Source organism: Salvelinus sp. IW2-2015, linkage group LG31 (genome assembly GCF_002910315.2).
Source record: "Salvelinus sp. IW2-2015 linkage group LG31, ASM291031v2, whole genome shotgun sequence".
Taxonomy (NCBI): Eukaryota; Metazoa; Chordata; class Actinopteri; order Salmoniformes; family Salmonidae; genus Salvelinus; species Salvelinus sp. IW2-2015.
Genome location: NC_036870.1, coordinates 12,626,707 through 12,647,032, shown reverse-complemented (window position 1 = coordinate 12,647,032; position 20,326 = coordinate 12,626,707). Strand labels below are relative to the sequence as shown.

Genomic DNA, 20,326 nt, shown 5'->3' with positions numbered 1-20,326 from the left:
GATGGAGGTCTGCGCCCGTGCATTGACTATAGAGGTCTAAATCAGATAACGGTAGGTACAGTTACCCGCTACCTCTTATTGCCACGGTGATTGAGTCAATGCACGGGGCGTGCTTCTTCACTAAACTGGATCTCAGGATTGCGTACAATCTGGTGCGTATCCGGGAGGGAGACGAGTGGAAGACGGCGTTTAGTACCACCTCAGGGCATTATGAGAACCTCGTCATGCCGTACGGGTTGATGAATGCTCCATCAGTCTTCCAATCCTTTGTAGACAAGATTTTCAGGGACCTGCATGGGCAGGGTGTAGTGGTGTATATCGATGACATTCTGATATACTCCGCTACACGCGCCGAGCATGTGTCCTTGGTGCGCAAGGTACTTGGACGACTGTTGGAGCATGACCTGTACGTCAAGAATGAGTAATGCCTGTTCTTTCAGCAGGCGTCTTCTTCCTAGGGTATCGCATTTCCACATCAGGGGTGGAGATGGAGAGTGACCGCATTGCAGCTGTGCGTAATTGGCCGACTCCCACCACGGTAAAGGAGGTGCAGCGATTTTTAGGGTTTGCCTATTACTACCGGAGATTTATCCGGGGTTTTGGCCAGGTGGCTGCTCCCATTACCTCACTGCTGAAGGGGGGTCCTGTACATCTGCAGTGGTCGGTTGAGGCAGACAGGGCTTTTGGGCACCTAAGAGCTCTGTTTACCTCYGCTCCCGTGCTGGCCCATCCGGATCCCCCTTTGGCATTTATAGTGGAGGTGGACGCGTCAGAGGCTGGGATCGGAGCCGTGCTCTCTCAGCGCTCGGGCACGCCACCGAAGCTCCGCCTCTGTACTTTCTTCTCGAAGAAGCTCAGTCCGGCGGAGCGGAACTATGATGTGGGGGACTGGGAGCTGTTGGCTGTGGTTAAGGCTTTGAAGGCGTGGAGACATTGGCTTGAGGGGGCTAAACACCCTTTCCTCATCTGGACTGACCACCGCAACCTGGAGTACATCCAGGCAGCTAGGAGACTGAATCCTCGTCAGGCAAGGTGGCCCATGTTCTTTACCCGTTTTGTGTTTACCCTGTCCTACAGACCATGTTCCCAGAATGTGAAGGCAGACGCACTGTCCCGGCTGTATGACACAGAGGAGCGGCCCATGGATCAGACTCCCATTTTCCCGGCTTCCTGCCTGGTAGCGCCGGTCGTGTGGGAGCTGGACGCGGACATTGAGCAGGCGTTGCGTACAGAGCCCGCTCCCCTCTAGTGTCCCGTCGGGCATCAGTACATTCCGTCTGCTGTCCGTGACCACTTGATCTATTGGGCCCACACATCACCCTCCTCTGGTCATCCGGGGATTGGTCGGACGGTGCGCTGTCTGACTGGGAAGTACTGGTGGCCCACCTTGGCTCGGGACGTGAGGGTTTATGTTTCCTCCTGCTCGGTGTTCGCTCAGTGTAAGGCTCCTAGACACCTGCCCAGAGGTAAGCCACATCCCTTACCCATTCCACAACGGCCTTTGTCACACCTGTCGGTGGATTTTCTAACGGATCTTCCTCCCTCACAGAGAAACACCACGATCCGGGTCGTTGTGGATCATTTCTCTGTCCTGTCGTCTCCTCCCTCTGCCCGGTCTCCCTATGGCCCTACAAACTGCCCTGTTTACACACGTCTTCCGGCACTACGGGGTGCCTGAGGATATAGTGTCTGATCGAGGTCCCCAGTTCACTTCGAGAGTCTGGAGGGCGTTCATGGAACATTTGGGGGTCTCGATCAGCCTCACCTTGGGTTTCCACCACAAGAGTAATGGGCAGGTGGAGAGAGTGAACCAGGATGTGGGCAGGTTTCTGCGGTCCTATTGGCAGGACCAGCCGGGGGAGTGGGCGGAGTTCGTGCCCTGGGCAAAGATGGCGCAGAACTCACTCCACCACTCCTCCACTAACCTCTCCCCCTTTCAGTGTGTATTGGGYTACCAGCCGGTTCTGGCACCATGGCATCAGAGTCAGACCGAGGCTCCTGCAGTGGACGATTGGTTCAGACGCATGGAGGAGACCTGGGAAGCCGCCCATGGTCACCTCCAGCAGGCCGCGCTAAGCCAAAAGACCAGTGCGGACCGTCACCGCAGTGAGGCCCCGGTGTTCGCACCGGGAAACAGGGTCTGGCTCTTGACCCGAAACCTGCTCCTCCGCCTGCCCTGCCGGAAGCTGGGCCCGTGGTTTGTGGGGCCATTCAAATGTCCTGAGGAGAGTGAACGAGGTATGTTACAAGTTACAGCTTTCCCCCGATTACCATATTAACCCCTTGTTCCATGTGTCTCTCCTCAGGCCGGTGGTGGCTGGTCCGCTCCAGGCGTCTGAGGTGCGGGAGGTTCCTCCGCCCCCTCTGGACATCGAGGGGGCCCCGGCGTACTCCGTCCGTTCCATCCTGGATTCGAGTCGTCGGGCCTTCAGTACCTCGTGGAGTGGGAGGGGTACGGTCCGGAGGAGAGGTGCTGTCCGGAGGAGAGGTGCTGGGTTCCGGTGGCTGATGTATTAGACCCTGAACTGCTGCGGGAATTCCACCGTCGCCGGCCGGATCGCCCTACGCCTCGCCCTCCGGGTCGTCCCCGAGGCCGGTGTCGACGCACCACTGGAGCCGCGCGTCGGGGGGGGGTACTGTCACGACTTCCGCCGAAATCGTCTCCTCTCCTTGTTCAGGCGGCGTTCGGCGGTCGACGTCACCGGCTTTCTAGCCATCGCCGCTCCATTTTTCATGTATCCATCATTATGTTTGGAGGAAAACGGGGGAGGCTTGCAAGCCAAAAAAACACCATCCCAACCGTGAAGCACGGGGGTGGCAGCATCATCTTGTGGGGGTGCTTTGCTGCAGGAGGAACTGGTGCACTTCACAAACTAGATGGCATCATGAGGAAGTAAAACTATGTGGATATATTGAAGCAACATGTCAAGACATCAGTCAGGAAGTTAAAGCTTGGTCGCAAATGGGTCTTCCAAATGGACAATGACCCTGTCAAGGTAGTTGGAATAAATGGACCAAGGCGCAGCGCGCGTAGAGTTCCACATGTTAATTTAATGAAACTCACAAAAAACAATAAAGAGTAACAAAACGTGAAGCAAATGCAGTGCTCACAGGCACTACACAAAAACAAGATCCCACAACCACAGTGGGGAAAGGCTGCCTAAATATGATCCCCAATCAGAGACAACGATAGACAGCTGCCTCTGATTGGGAACCATACCAGGCCAACATAGAAATACAAAAACTAGAGTACCCACCCTAGTCACACCCTGACCTAACCAAAATAGAGAATAAAAAGGCTCTCTAAGGTCAGGGCGTGACAGACCCCAAGCATACTTACAAAGTTGTGGCAAAATGGCTTAAGGACAACAAAGTCAAGATATTGGAGTGGCCATCACATAGCCCTGACCTCAATCCTATAGAAAATGTGTGGTCAGAACTGAAAAAGCGTGTGCGAGCAAGCAGGCCTCCAAACCTGACTCAGTTACACCAGCTCTGTCAGGAGGAATGGGCCAAAATTCACCCAACTTATTGTGGGAAGCTTGTGGAAGGCTACCCAAAACGTTTGACCAAAGTTAAACAATGTAAAAGGCAATGCTACCAAATACTAATTGAGTGTAAGTAAACTTCTGACCCACTGGGAATGTGATGAAAGAATTAAAAGCTGAAATAAATCATTTTCTCTACTATTATTCTGACATTTCACATTCTTAAAATAAAGTGGTGATCCTAACTGACCTAAAACAGGGATTTTTTACTAGGATACATGTCAGGAATTGTGTAAAACTGAGTTTAAATGTATTTGGCTAAGGTGTATGTAAACTTCAGACTTCAACTGTATATATACCAGTGGAGGCTGCTGAGGGGAAAACGGATCATAATAATGMCTGGAGCGGAGTTTTATGGCTGGAATGGAGTGAACGGAATAGTATCAAACACTTGTGTTTCATAGCATTCCATTACCTCCATTCCAGGAAATTATTATGAGTGGTCCTCCCCTCAGCAGCCTCCACTGAAATATACTGCATATTTGGATATTGACTCCTATCCATGCAGAAGACTGACCCTGTATCTGTGAGTTAGAAATGACGATGAGCATGACGTGTTGCTTCTCTGGTGAGTGTGACATCTCTACTCTAACTCCCAGGAGGCTCTGATTCCATCTCCCATTAGACAGCTCAGCAAGCGTTATAAAATGTCAAAATACATTAATTTCTCACCAAATATGGAGTTTCGCTGAGCAAACGCTGAGCAACTGTTTTCATTTACTCCCGTTATGGCGGTATGTACTTCCAAAAAAGGTCAAAATAAAATTTTACAACCAACCGAAAAAATGTTCAGCAGAAGGCTAAAGCCTAATTGTATAAAACCGTCCTGAAAATGTCCACATTGCACCGTTTTCCTTCACATTATTCATCATTCTCCTTCATCACTCTCCTCATTCAAATTATAGCCTCTAAATTTGAATATTGGCGCGACAGGGATGTAACCATCTCAGAATAGAGACAGGGGTGGGGGGAGTGTGAAAGGCTGCCAGCGAGTTTAATTATTTTTAGAACAGGGACCCTAAAAATAACCATAAAGCATCCTGCTTGGTCATTTTCCTTATGCGTGTTTATTTGACCCTTTATTCAATTAGATGTATCAAAACATTATGTTGATACACTGCGAACATAGGCTATGTCGCTGGCTCTAAATGTTTTGAAAATGAATCTTAGAAATGTAATTCACTCTATAAAAAACATTGAAGATGAAATTAAACATCGAAACGCAACATAAGCGGTCTACACTCGCCCTCTGCTTCAAAATAATTAATTCGCTCGTGATTCTTATGATTCCCTCCACGTTAGTTTTCTCAGTCAGTCTTGGTGAAACAGGGTTCTCTCTAAATTGCATTGCGCGTGCGTAGTAGCCTTTTGTTATCTACTTTTGCATATATTTCTCACGTTGTACCGCTAAATGTATTGGTCTCGTCTGGTAGCGCCGGTAATAAAGCAATAGTGTGATAATGTATGTGGTATGCAGCTGTCTGCAAGGTTCTGAGATTGTGACGTACGACCTGCCAAGTATCTGCTTCTCACGCATGGTACTGTATCTTGGCAACTTGTGTCGCGCGCCTGTGTGTGTGACTGGAAGTTGGGGAGGAGGGAGTGGGGAGGTTAGGGTTGATAATGAACTTGAGTCATCTCATCACGATTCTGAAATTCTCTTGTCAACTGCTATGGATCCGGGTTCCCATACATTGCTGGGAGAAAACCGGGGCCATTGTGTATTATCCATAGCCCATTAGCCGCACTTCCAAAAGGAGCCCGGTGGCCGAGAGCGGTTTAGGCTGTATTTATAAGGTGGTTTCCAGGAAAATATTTTAAAAAATGTAGAAGACAAGGCCATCTTTTTTCATTTATTCATATCAACAATAAGGGGTGAGCCAGTAACTACAATGCCTGTTTGGTGGATTCGCCCCTATTGAACAAATATTCAAAGGGGTTTCTTAGCCCCAACCCCATGTGTGATTATCATGATAATAACGCACCCAGCCCAGACTGCCTCCCTAAAACTCGCTTTCTTGGAAGTCTGAACCTGGCTGACAATTTAAGTGCACTTTCCAAACCTTATGACCTAACGGACGCGCTCTAGTTTGCTATGCATGAATTGTTTTAAATAGTTGAATACAACTAGCGGACCATTATGAAATATACTATTATGCATAAAATATATTTCACTTTGGTGTTTTTCTCCATCATGAATTGTATTAATTTATCCAGGCCAATATCTTGGTTACAATTCACGACGTCCACATGAATATACCCCAGTTGAATGTAATGCTAAGCTATTTTGGTTACTTCAATATACACCCCAGTATGTAGTCCTATAATATTATAAGTTTGTTTGTGATGATTGATGTGTATAGGCCAGAGACAAACGTTTGTGTGTGTGTGTGTGTGTGTGTGTGTGTGTGTGTGTGTGTGTGTGTGTGTGTGTTGGTGTGTGGTGTGTGTGTGTGTGTGTGGGTGTGAGAGAGAAAGAGAGAGAGAGAGGTGCGTGAAAGCGTGCGTTATATGGGATGCGGGAGGGGAGGGGGTTGGAATGTTACGGCAGGTCCACATTGTCACTCCACCGACTTGTCTGGTTAATTTCAGATGGTGGGGACAATGATGTTACCGCATTGTCACAAAGGGGTGGGCCTTGGCAATGGTATATGATTTCTGACATACGAGATCCAGACCATAACCAGTTTGGAAACAGTCGTATTGTCAGGTTGGAAGGCTAGGAAAACGGACAGCCCCAACTCTGCCTTTTACAGGGGGGAGGACGGGGTTGTCTGTGTGGGGAAATATTGCTACTACGATAGCTGTGAAGAAACAGGAGGACCCGGTTGATTTAAAACAGATGGATGGTCCCAGGCGACGTCACTATCAACCGTCCGCACGAAGCTCGAGAATCTACTGCTGTTATTCTTAAGGTGCTCGTGTCGTTTACATCGCTCTGCTCATACAGACAAGTCGGCAGTTGTGAGAGGCGCTTGACAACCCCACTAGATCCACCCTTGTCTTCTGAGGGTAAGAGTCGAACGTTATGGAATCAATGAACAATGTACAGGCCTATTTGTGACTGATGTTGCCAGCGAAATGTCTTTATGCATATGGTGACTGTTGGTTCTGCATTCTGGGTATGCGTAATGCATTACAGGTTCCTTGCCTGGCAAGAGGGATAGTCGCAGTCAAAAGGGAACTAACGTTATACAGTTGAAAGGGAAACAACGATTTGTGGATTAATTAAATCGATATTACTTAAATGGTCAATATCTAACACTTTTAATTTTCACGAATCAGATTGGCTCTTCTCTTATGGAAGGCTAGTATGGGAAGGTAGAACGTCACCAACACAATAAGTATCCCAAAACATGTAAGCCTTCTATAGCCTATTGTTATCATGGAGATGCAGATATGATGAGAGCAGCCTATGTGAGCGAGTGCGCACGATTCATTAGGCTATATAGGACGATGCCATTCGGGGTAAGTTTCCTTGGGTACGGAGTTGGAAGGTCACGCTGGCTTTCTATCCGATTAAAATCGCATTCACTGGGACATATGGCTCTCTCCCTCTCTGCTCTTTTATTATCGTTTTGCTGGTGTGGTCTGCGAATGTATAGCCTACATAGGCTCACTTCGGTTAAGGAGATAATGAGAGATACTTATTCATACGTGCGTGCTTTTCGCGTTTGATGTTTGCAGACTTATTTGAGGCTTTGTGGGAAAACCTATTTAGGACCATGCAAAACTCACCAAATACCGTCATACGGTGAATTCCTCTTACACACCTCTTCTTATTGTATGGGCATTGCAGTGTTTGCGCCATATGGTGATCTTAGCCTACAACTAATAGTAAAACGAAAACAGATATTATAGGCCTTCCTTAGGCTACAATGAACACACACTCCATATGACTCCCCATATGACGGAACAAGCCATCACTGTATAAGCCTATATTCATTTTGCCAACCTTGGAGGTAGACTACCCGATAGGCCTACATTCAAACTTGCCTCGTCTGCCTAGGTGTCACTTAAATCTAGCCCATCTTCTTCAACACACTATATAGGCTAAAATGTAACTGTTTTTCTGAATGATTGTTTAATGTATAGGCAGGCCTATGTCTTCGCATGTGGCTATGGCGTATTGAGCAAGGCTATCCAGACAATCCAAAAATAATTGTTTTATATGTTTGAAATGCACTGTTAAAATATTAGTGGTCTATTCATAAAGGGCCAAGAGTAAAAAGCAAAGATGATTACATGATTACGTGAAACCAGCTGCGCGCGGACACAACACATGGGCTCGAGCAGCATGGGGATTATAGAGCAAAGCGCTTTATGGGGCCTGTTACGTAAATCATGTTTAACATTTGTGAGGAGGGATTTCAAACATCTAATGTGCACTTTCTGTTTTCTCAAACAGACAACCTTGTTATATGAGTGGTTTACCTCCCAAACAGAAGGTCTTCATCCGACTTGAGTCGTTTTCTCATGGCTATTAGTCCAATCTATACGTCCCTTTCATAACAGGCATGTAATTGGAAATAAATCGCACATTTGTCAATTGAAATATCTGCTAGTGAGCTGTGAAGTTGTGCTCGGGCGATTATTTTCTCGCGTCACCCCACCTCCTTGTGAAATGTGTGATTACAAGGATTGGGGTATTTTGGGACTAAACTCCTGTAAATCTGATTTTGAAAGAGGTTGATTAAAAACCTTTTCGATTGTGGATTGGGAGTGGTGTTGAAACGTGACGTAGTTTTATGGCTTAAACTAGGCAGGCCTATAGAGTTTGGTTCTATATTAAACGATTAAATTCCTAACTTAATAACATTAGGTGTATCATTAACTATGAAATGCCCATTATTGTTATTATTAATATTATGAATAGTTACTAGTTAGGCCCATTAGTAATTATTATTAGGCTTGTTGTTGTCATMATTACTGTGTTAGCCTATTCTGTTCTGCATAACATGGTGTTTATGCTAAGCCGAAGATGATTTGATGTTGCCAACTTAGAAGTTGCTAACTTAAATGGTGGCATTGTTGCCATGCCCTGTATTATGCTGTTACAATCAAGATATAAGGGTAGTTATTGATGAGGTTACACAATGCATCTACGATATGACTGATGCAGGGTAAGAATAACTATTGTTTTATAGTGGCCTATTATGGTCACCAATGGGGGTGGAACAATACAAGTGTTTTGGTGATTAAAAGCACCTGCCTGCAAGCTACTTTAAGTGTGATTACTTGGTTTGTATTGGTTATTTGCGGTCTTGTCATTAACCATGCTTAAGACTGTTTGAATTGAACATGACACGTGAGTCAGGTATTTTCACACACACACACACACACACACACACACACACACACACACACACACACACACACACACACACACACACACACACACACACACACACACACACACACACACTGATTTGGGATCACTAACGCTTGGCACAAACAGGCATGTGTATCTTACTGCAGTTGTATTTATTCCCATGGCTTTCAGCAACCCTATGGCTTTCAGCAGCCCTTTCAGCAGCCCTATAAAATATATTTTATGGCGTTATTTTATGGCTGCATCTGAATTATGAGATTGCTTGGGTATTATTTTCCATTTTCGAGCACTAACGTCTTATTCCTTCAATTTCAGCACTTCCTCCCACAATATAAGATGAAGTAGCATACGACGTTGCACAGGTAAACATAATACATTTAGTCTATATATATATATACACTTTCTTTTAATTAGTWTTTTTTTTWAACCGTTGATAGTCCTATAGGCCTACACGATACATGCCATAAACAAGCGATTTGTACAACCAGTCAATTTGTCCCATGTCAGTCTAAAATTAACTTGAATGGATCCTTAATTTGTACACCTTGGCCTCTTAGGATCACTAGAGTAAGCTACAAAGACAGAGGATATTCAAAATATACCAGATGGAATTTAAAATTCGTTTGATAGGCCTACCTGTGTAGCAGCAATCACATGACTCATGAGCAATAGGATGTGTAACTAACGAAATCACATCTGTTTCTCTTTGGGGACACTTCGAGTGGGGCTTTGCGCATCGTTAGAAATGTATATGTGACCATAGTTCTGCATACAACGTGTTCAGTGTGTGTGTTCTTCAGATACAAATCAAGTCTAATTTTGCACTATGAAAATGTCTCGCTCTCTTTCTCTCTCTTCCTCTCACACCACACTTACACACACACACACACACACACTTACACACACACACACACACACACTCACACAAATACACACACACACACTCACACTCAACTTGTATATCAAGGTATCGCCATTATTTTTATAAAGTTTATTGTAGGCCTATAAGTTTAATATCTAGGCCTATATCAATATCATATTTAAAATGGCAAAAATAATTTTAAGTAAGACGTAAAGGTGTCCTCAATATCTTGTCCCTGATGGTTTTGGCTTCTTCGTTGATATTTGTTCGTATAGTCGATAACACAAAATAAAGAAAATCGACCTCTTGAGCAGCCGCACCAATCCATCCCTTTCAATTAAATGTATCACGAACTGGACATTCGAAAAACTTTCTAGACATCTTGACCAATATCCAAATGTTAATTTCTAAGACAAAGGGAGCTCTGACATTTAAAAAACGGTTTGAGGAATAGGCCTATAGCCTATTTCAAGAATCYTAGATGTTTGTATTGTTTGAATTGTCATAGGTTACAGAATTTGTTCCAAATAGTCAGCCTTCAAATAAATAATCTTCATTTTCCTAATGTGTTTGTTTAGAGTATAATAATCATCTATCAGATATATTATGAAATGCATACTAATTTGATCCGATTAACACGAATACTCAAAGAATATGGAATAAATATGCATTGCGTTATTACAGAAAAGACCCCTAACAAACAGATCGGAAAGTGGGTTTTAGTTGTGCGTCTTCCTTACGAAAGACGTCACTTCACCTGTTCTGCCAATGACGATGCAGTGTTCATTTCTGTAAAGAAAATACATTATACAACCAATTTATTGTGCTTAGAAATGAAGCTTTTTTGCAATCAACTTAATAGTGTAGGCATATGCAACATAAATATATWATTTTATTAGAAAATAATTTCTCAGGGTTTTGTTTCATATTAACGGTTGAATTCATTCATCAAATCATCGTGATATTGGAATTACGCAACTAGATGGGGTCAAATATTCGATGGGATATTAATGTAGATACATATATGGAAGCGTAGGTCATTTAAATTAGGCACAGTTGCGGGCAATGCACCGACTTTGCATGACTTATTCCTTTGGAAAACAGTGAATGATGTTACAGTGGAAAATCATTCACTGTAATACAGTTTTAATTGAATCCAACAGTGATACATTTGCAGACAAGAATCCCTGCGTCTCAGATGCATTATAACACAACGAAACACAAATMATGTAATTATTCAGACACTTATTATTTGATTAAATAAATATACTAAATATAAATATGTATAATTACGGTTATTGTATATAATATGTAAAATAATCATAATAATAATGAAAAACAGTAATAACACATCTCTTTTTATAAGGACCTTCACTTTGCCGAACTTATTGTGAAGAAAATGTGTGTATGTTTYTGGTCTCAAAATGGCTGTCTCAACATCCCTATTTAGCTGAATAGTGCTTCCAATAGTCCTCTATATATACTTACGCAATAAGGCACAAGGGGGTGTGGTATATGGCCAATATAGCTACGGGCTGCTTACGCAACGTGGAGTGCCAGCCTTTAGCCGGTATATTCGCCATACACCACAAACCCCCGAGGTGCCTTATTGCTATTATAAATTGGTTACCAACGTAATTAGAACAGTAAAAATATTTGTTTTTCTCATACCGGTGGTAAATGGGTTTTCAGCCAATCAGCATTCAGGGCTCAAACAACCTGGTTTGTAATAATCTATAGGATGTCAATGGAATGCTTTTACATCAACCTATTCTTAGCTTTTAGGTAGACTTTGTTTTACAAACCTCAGTATATTTCATGAAACACTAAAATTCTGAGCGGGTAAGTGTACTTAACAAATTATATTAGGCCTACATAAGACATTAGAAACAGAGCACTGCAAAAACCATGATGTGGCCTCTGCAAAAGCAATGTGGAATGATATTGAAACCAATTCCAAACATGAAACAGAGAAGTGATGTTCAAAATTCAAAAGTGACTAACGTGAATACAGTATGTGATAACCCTAAAACATGTCATTCTGTTAGCTTGTAGTTAAATAGATAGTATATTCATCATGAGATTTTTCAATTTTTTATTGTTTGGGGTAAATGTCTTCTGAGAATACATTGGAAATTAATCCCTAATCAATACACCATTACATGAAAGGCTTCAAATTACAGTGTGTGTATGTGTGTGTGTGTGTGTGTGATTATGTGTGTGTGTGTGTGCGTGTGTGATTGTGTGTTCCACTGGATGTCATAAGGTGAATGCACCAATTTGTAAGTCGCTCTGGATAAGAGCGTCTGCTAAATGACTTAAATGTAAATGTAAATGTAAATGTGTGTGTGTGATTATGTGTGTGTGTGTGATTATGTGTGTGTGTGTTGTTATACTGTGTGCTCCTCTGTTGGCTGCTCTCATCTTGATGAGAAGTCACACCTTGCTGCAGACACACGAATGGAAATGCAACGAGTTCGCTCTGGCATCATCCCTCTCTCCGGCTTCATCCCTCTCTCTGTCATCCCTCTCTCTGGCATCATCCCTCTCTCCGGCTTCATCCCTCTCTCTGTCATCCCTCTCTCTGGCATTATCCCTCTCTCCGGCTTCATCCCTCTCTCCGGCTTCATCCCTCTCTCTGGTGTCATCCCTCTCTCTCACACACACACTCCCTCACCCTTATGCTCATGAAATGCTCATCATTTATTTGACCGAAGCAGAACTTGAAGCAACAATGATGCTCTTGGTTGAATCTGATGTGTGTGTCCGTGTTCTCTATTGATCTCCATCGATGTGAACAACAAAGTGGCACAAGCGAAAACCAACCTCCGTCATATTATTACAACAGTTGTGAATAACAGGCTAAGGAATTGGCTGTAGGTTTCTAATGCAGTGATTAATAACAGGCCATACTGATAGGCATATGCCAGTGCCATGATGTTTACTAATGATTTGCTATTTGATAGCTGTAGTAATTTTCTAAGTGAGTCATTGAACAAGCACACCTCGTATTCTGATAGCGGGTTGGGAGACAAGTGATGTTTATTCAGGACCAGTAAATGGTAGTCTTATAATGTTCAATTGATCTCTTAATTTTAAAATAACTGTAATGATTTTGGTATAATACAGGCCTACTATAGTAGATACTTCCGGCCACATAACAAGTAAGCTTGTTGTCCCCTTTGACAATAGTTGATTGAAATAGAATTCACACACTTGGTAACATGATTAGTCTCATTTTTAACAACACGATTAGTCAATTAATAGACAAATGAGGCAAAATGAGGCAAAATCTTGTCCTGCATATATTGATGCGGACTGGAAATCTGTAGGCTACTGTTTATGAGGTAGTGTGGCACTGTGTATTTGGTCAAATTGTTTAAGATGATAGAATTCTGTGGTTATTTGTTTTTCTTTGATATTGAAAGCTTTCCTCCTTCATTACAAAACCAACTGTACGTTTGTCCACACTCTCTTCACGTTCAATACTTTGCCATAATAAGAGTGTGTCGTTTTTTTATCCTTRGTCTACAGGTGTGCGTATCCAGCCTAGCTTCTACTATCCTTCGCCGCGTGGGTCTAGGTGGGCCCGAGGGGTTGGCTGTTATCTTTGGTTATCTAGCTGTATGAGTGGTGTACATTCTTCATAAAGCTAGATAACCGAAAGTAACAAGAATCCCATTGCGCTCCCGCAAAGCCTGTTTCTTGTGCCAACAAACAAAACAAAATGGCCGACGCCCGAGAGGAAGTGACTCAGCGTTTGTGCCCAGCCAACCAATCAGAAGACTTAAAGGTACAGTATGTCAGACTCAATTGTCACTAATGTTAAGCTCACATGAGGATGCATAGTAGGTTTGAGGGGTTATATGTGTAGCAGCTAAGAATGTATCGTAAGCTCACTTCAGAGCAAGCTTAAAATGTTGGAGATGCAGATGGAGCCATCCAAGGGGTACTCTTTTGTACAGCTCAATCGGTATGCGCGTTGTCAAGGAGAGTGGTCACGTGTGTTGCGAAGCAGAGGATCACTGGTTCGAGCCCAGTATGGGGCAGTCGGACAGTGGAAGAAGCTAAGCTGCAGACAGACCCCCGTTACATACACTACCGTTCAAAAGTTTGGGGTCACATAGAAATGTCCTTGTTTTTGAAAGAAAAGCACATTTTTTGTCCATGAAAATAACATAAAATTGATCAGAAATACAGTGTAGACGTTGTTAATGTTGTAAATGACTATTGTAGCTGGAAACGGCTGATTTTTAATGGAATATCTACATAGGCGTACAGAGGCCCATTATCAGCAACCATCACTCCTGTGTTCCAATGGCACGTTGTGTTAGCTAATCCAAGTTTTTCATTTGAAAAGGCTAATTGATCATTAGAAAAGCCTTTTGCAATTATGTTAGCACAGCTGAAAACTGTTGTGCTGATTAAAGAAGCAATACAACTGGCCTTCTTTAGATTAGTTGAGTATCTGGAGCATCAGCATTTGTGGGTTCGATTACAGGCTCAAATTGGCCAGAAACAAAGACTTTCTTATGGAACTCGTTAGTCTATTCTTGTTCTGAGAAATGAAGGCTATTCCATGCGAGAAATTGCCAAGAAACTGAGGATCTCGCACAACACTGTGTACTACTCCCTTCACAGAACAGCACAAACTGGCTCTAACCAGAATAGGAGGAATGGGAGGCTCCGGTGTACAACTGAGCAAGAGGACAAGTACAGACAGACAAACAGACACCTCGCAAGTCCTCAACTGGCAGCTTCATTAAATAGTACCCGCAAAACGTCAAGTTTGGCTTGATTTACAGTATGTTTGAATTTCAAACATAGTTAAGCACATCATGCTGTAACTTTGTGAAAGGTATATACGAGTAAAGGTTATACTGTAATTTGATTACCATTAGTATTGTCAACACTGACAGATAAAAGGAGGGGGAAGAGAGCGATAGAGAAAGAGAGAGAGATAGAGACCTAGCTGTTTCCTCTACCGCAGTGAAAGAGTAAAAGACAGCATGAGAGTAAAAGATCTCTCTCTCTCTCTCTCTCTCTCTCTCTCTCTCTCTCTCNTAAAGGTACAGTATAATGTCAGACTCAATTGTCACTAAGGTAAGCTCACATGAGCATGTGTAGTAAGTTTTGGGGATATATGTGTATCGGAGTTAAGAGCGTACCGTAAACTCACTCCACAGCGAGCTTGAAATGTCGCTGACGGAGCCATCCAAGAGGGATCTTTTGTACTGCTTAATCGGTTCGCATGTCATCAAAGAGGGCGGTCGTGTGTGTTGCGATGCAAAGAATCACTGGTTCAAGCCCAGTCTGGGGCAGTCGGACAGTGGAGGAAGCTGCTGTTAGCAGCAGACTCACCCCCTTTAAAAAATATATATATATATATATTGTTGAAAAACATATGGCCCAAATAAGGGGACTGTGCATAGGATACATTTTCTATTTTCTACATGGTGTATTTAGGTGTATAGCTTTCACAACTGGTTTTGGGATGATTGTTTTAGGCTCATTGATATCCTTTGTCAGTGTGTATTCTTGTGGATTTAAGTTAATGAGGCTTCGAATTGGCAGAAGAGATAAACCATTATGGTTTGATATACAGCATGAAACATAGTTAAGCAGTTCATGGCGCAACTTTATGAAAGGTGTAGCTGTACGAGTAACGGTGATAATTCGATTACTATCAGTATTGTCAACACTGACGAATAAAGCAAGGAGAGCGAGACAGAGAGAAATTGTGCGAGATACCTAGCTGTTTCTCTACTGCAGTGATAGAGTAAAAGACATCACTCCTGCACAAAGACCTCCCTCAGACTTTTCTCCTCCATCTACAAGCAAAAGAGGGTCCAAATGTCTCACCATTCACTGGCCGAGCTAGCCAGTAAGTTAGCGATTCAAGTAAAAAAAATACAAGCATTTTTGCCATACACCATTGACTCCTCTCAACCATACGCACACACACACACACACACACACACACACACACACACACACACACACACACACACACTCCTGCAGCACAATCATTTAGCCAGAGCTTGGCCTCCTGACAGACATTTCTTTCTTCTCTCTCTGATTCTGGCTCTCACTCTTTCTCCCTCACTACTCTCTCTGCCTCCCCCTCTTTCTTTCTTCCTCCTCCTCTCTCTCTCTCTCTCTCTGTCTCCCCCTCTCTGTCTCTGTATGCCACCCTCACCGCTTAGAGATTTAGGAAGCAAGAAGTGGATCCAGTAGAATGGGTAGACATACAGTACATGTATAGATGGATTTCTGCGAACATACAGACATACTTCCATGCAAACACACACCCCATTCTGCGGTATTCACACAGTAAGCATACCGTACAAATATAATCCAAGCATCTTCATATCGACCTGCGTCACTAATGTCAGGGTCTCCAGAACGGCTGCTTATTTTGCATACTGTACTTTTCAAGCTCGGGCCGAGGGCCCTTAGATGGCAGGTACCACCTCAAGTGGCAATTAGTGGCGCCATTCATTTACCCATGCGGCACCCCCCTCTCTAAAAACATACTCTACCCTGCTCCTCTTTCCCTGTCTCTCACCTACCACACTCTTGTTCACAAAGAGGCGTCCATCTTACATGCTTTGACTAAAATCAAGAACTTATCTCACGGTTTTGCTCTGAGGAGAGGCAGTGAGGGAGCTTAGCTTTTCTCCTCCAGCCCTGTGTTTTTTCCTCTTGTACAAAGTGTACAGTGTTTGCTGATTCATTTGCCGTTCACTTGGGGGGAAAAAGTGTCCGTCTATTTGTTCGGTGATTCTTTTGTTAGTTTTATTAGCTGATTAGTCGATTTAGGTTAGTTCTATTTCCACTGGTCTGATCGTTTTGTGTGGTGAGGCTAGTTCCACGTAGTTGTTTCTCTGGTGTTTGAAAGTGTTAGAATATATCGTTTTTAAATCCTGGTCAAATCTGAAGGTGATGTATTATAAATTGGTAGTTTTGTTGACTTCAATGCCATGCAATATAAGTGTGGCCAGCTTTTACGAAACTGAAGTGGCCCCAGCGAGTCAGAGGCCCCAAGCAAATGCGTATTGCTCAAGAGCCCAACCCACAACATCCCTCTGCTCTGCTTAGATAAACTGTATGCTGTGCTAATCAAGCTCCAAAGTAATTGGTTTGCAGATTAAACACAACTGATTTGCAGTTATTTGATTATTTCTAGTGCTAGCCGTAGCTGGACAGTGCTAAGTATTGTAGCATAAATTGTCCACATAGATGGGGGTATTGTGTAAATGATCTGTAGAAAAAGTGACTGTCACTGGACCTGTTAGTACACTCAGTCTTTGCAATACTTGTAGCCGCACTCGCATCTCTGGTTCCTTTTTGTATACATTGGTGCCAATTGAAGATTGAATTTGTTAGCTGATTGAGTTTCCCTATTCATTAGATTTGATGTTTGGTGAGCTTTTTGAAATACTTGCCTCTGTACTGTAATCCCAATGGAACAGCTGTTGGTTAAAGATGGAGATTCTAACAAGGAAATAGCAATCAGGCATAGCGATTGTTTGTTGATTCGACAAAAGATCTGCGCCAGTCTTTTTGCTCTAGTATGGGCCACCGTACTTTTTCCTTCCACACTGCCGCCTGCAGTGAAAGAGGATTTTTATCCCACGTTTCTGATTTCTTTCTCACTCTCTCTCTGTCATTCATTTCATTTTATTCTCCTCGTTTTTTTTCTAGCTTGGATTCTCAGATGGTTGGTTCTGATTTGCATGTATTTGCATAATGAATGTAATTTGCATGCTCAGGGGCAGACCATACCATGAGGACGAGTATGTTGCCTGCTTGTGTGTGTGTGTGTGTGTGTGTGCGCATATGTAGATATTGAGTGTGTGGAATATAGCAAAAATAGTCAGGTCATCTTGTTGTTCATCCATAGTGTGTATATCAAATGTTTATATAGTTTTTTGTGCACATTTTGACATATACATCTCCTCCAAATATTAATACTGTAGTAATTATTTAAGCATGCGCGATATGTGTCAGTGTATGGATGTTTGTGTGTGTGTGTGAGTGCATGTGCGTGAACCTGAGCAAGACATGCAGGCATGTCCCACTCATTGGCCAGTAGACCTGACAATCATCTCTCTTCCTCTATCCCTCCCATCCCCCTATCATCCTGTCCTGGTAACCATTCTGTAATGCACTGACTAAATGAAAGAGATTCACTTCTCTATCCCAGCATCCTTCACTCTCTCCCTCCCTCCCTAGTTTGCCCCCTTCTCCTGCACAACGAGTCACAGCCCTGCTGCCACCATCTTAGAATAGGACTAGGACTGGCACAAAATGGCAGTAAGTAAAAATAACATAGGTAGTGTTATTTTAGCGTCCTATTCCTAACCCCCTTCCACCCATCGCGCTTTGGCCCCCCCTCGCCTTCCCGCGCCATTGGCTGCCTCGAGACGGCGTTAATTACTGGCAGTGTGTTAATTGCATAGATCGCCCGAGAGGCGTTATGGGAGAGGGAATGTGATCTGAGTTAATCACGAAGCCACTCTGTATTTTATGTCTTTTAAGCTGGCATTCTGAGGGGCAGCTGTGGTCTTCCTCGTCCTCATGCAGTGTTCGTTGTGCCCCTCCTTGCGATAAGACTGCAAATGTCGTCTTTCCGCCATTTTGTGAATTTGGAACCGCTTCCGAAGAGGAATTTATTTTACCTGACTTATTTCGGCTACATAAATCAAATCAACGGAAGGCGTTTTAATTACGAGTGCATATTAATGACAACACTGTGGGTCTATTTGCATATGGGGCATGAAAGCGTTTTATATTCATGGAGCATGTAGCTGAGGATGGTTAGATCATGTGAAAGATAACCTGCTACACACACACACTCACACATACCTGTACACACACCATGTTATCAGCACAGAGCACTGTGTATACATGCATAGACACTAGAGACACACACACACAAACACGCACGCACGCACACACACACACACACACACACACACACACAATACTATGACATAAAATAACCTCACACAGAATATTAACTCAAAAAGCATGAGCACATTCCTTTATACACACACAATTTAATAGATATCCCTAAAATGATATTTTGTACACAGAGAGTTATTGAACATTTGATCCACTGACATCTGAAGAGTACAGTAACACCCCTTTTTACTTGCTAGTATTTAATGTGTTCGGGTGACAGAATTGGTTTAGTCTCGAGAAGAACTAAAATATGAGTTTAGAGGAAACCGATTGAAACTGGATGCACCAATGGACATACTGAGAATATAAAGTCGCACACACACTGACGAGATGTTTTCCAATATCTGGTAGGACAATTAACACTTCTAGTAGTGTTGATCACTCTGTCCATGTCCATGGAAACTCAAGGGACCAACTTGGGAGGAGAGAAGTGGAGCAGACAGAAAGAGAAATGAGGAAGAGGGAGCTCCGCGTGAGAGCAGAGTAAATGAGAGGGGAGAGAGAGATAGGGAAAGAGTATAGGAAAGAGGAAGGGAGGGGAGACCGATGAGGAGAGAGAGGAGACAGTGAGGTCTCAATAGTGAGAGGCTTTCTTTGTCTTTCCATGTGAGGTTTATTTAAGGGGGGGGGGGGTATTAAGAGGGATGGAGAGGGTGTAGGGGTGGGTTCAGCCTTGCCCAGCGCAGCTGACAAGCGGAGCATTGTCCTCCGTCAGTGCGGCGGCACTTGTGGCGTAACGCCATTATTTAGACCAGTGGAGGGAGAGGGGTCTGGAGACCGGCTTAAGCAAAACGCCAATTAGAGCCGGCTCGCCCTGATTAATGAAAAGGGAGAATTGGTAAACAATGTCGCTCACTGTCATGGTAACCCCCCCTCCTCTGGAACCCCCCCACCCACCTTTGTTTGCCATAGGAGTGCTTAGACGCCTTAGATGAACATGGTGCTCTTGTGTAGCCAGTTCTTCACCCTCTCCTCGTCACATGAATCCCTAGTTGAGGAACTGAAGGTAAATGCAGAGTTTTCCCTCGCTGTTAATAAGTTGCCATTCAAGTAGAGTAGCAACACACACGTCATATTATCCCTTCATAATGCTAAATATCAACATTCTGATTTGTTTGAAAGCAAACAAGATATAATCAAAGAAATACAATGAGAGTTGGACTTGTAATGAGAATTATATTTTTATTGTATTAATATATTACAACATCAATAATTTACATTCTAAATCCTTTGAAAATATTTGGATGGCGAAGTAAGAAGAGAATTAGGTCGTCCCACTGAAACAGTATCCCCTCAAATGTTTTGTTGGCGTTGCAGCTTAGTGTTAATCGCAGCCTGTCTAATACTCGGGTCCACATTTCCATTCGTCCTACTTTATTGTTTATTTAAAGCGTATGCATTGAATAATTAGCTCGCCACGTACACCAATCAGGGGAATGCCAATGTGGGTTGCCATGGCGACCTCGTCAGGGCCCCCCGCCAGCCACAAACAGGACAAAGACAAATAAAGCGTGGGAAAATACTCAGGGGCTTAGACAATGACAGTGGTAGGGCGATGGAGACTGAGACTGTGTTGGGAATGGATGAGGGCGGAAGGGAGGTGGGGGGGGGGGG

At 43.5% G+C, this 20,326-nt stretch overlaps 1 protein-coding gene and 1 long non-coding RNA gene across 2 annotated transcripts in view; both read left to right on the top strand.

Moving 5' to 3' along the window:
• Positions 1-10,536, top strand: part of LOC111956180 (teashirt homolog 1-like) — a 445,767-nt gene extending 435,231 nt beyond the window's left edge. The window contains exon 3 of the transcript XR_011474539.1: positions 10,523-10,536. The gene's annotated coding sequence lies outside the window, so the exon portion shown is untranslated. The remainder of the gene's footprint in view (positions 1-10,522) is intronic.
• A 2,779-nt stretch (positions 10,537-13,315) lies between these two features.
• Positions 13,316-20,326, top strand: part of LOC111956085 (uncharacterized) — a 12,384-nt gene continuing 5,373 nt past the window's right edge. Inside the window, exon 1 of the long non-coding RNA XR_002876199.2 lies at positions 13,316-13,535. This is a non-coding gene — a long non-coding RNA (uncharacterized lncRNA). The remainder of the gene's footprint in view (positions 13,536-20,326) is intronic.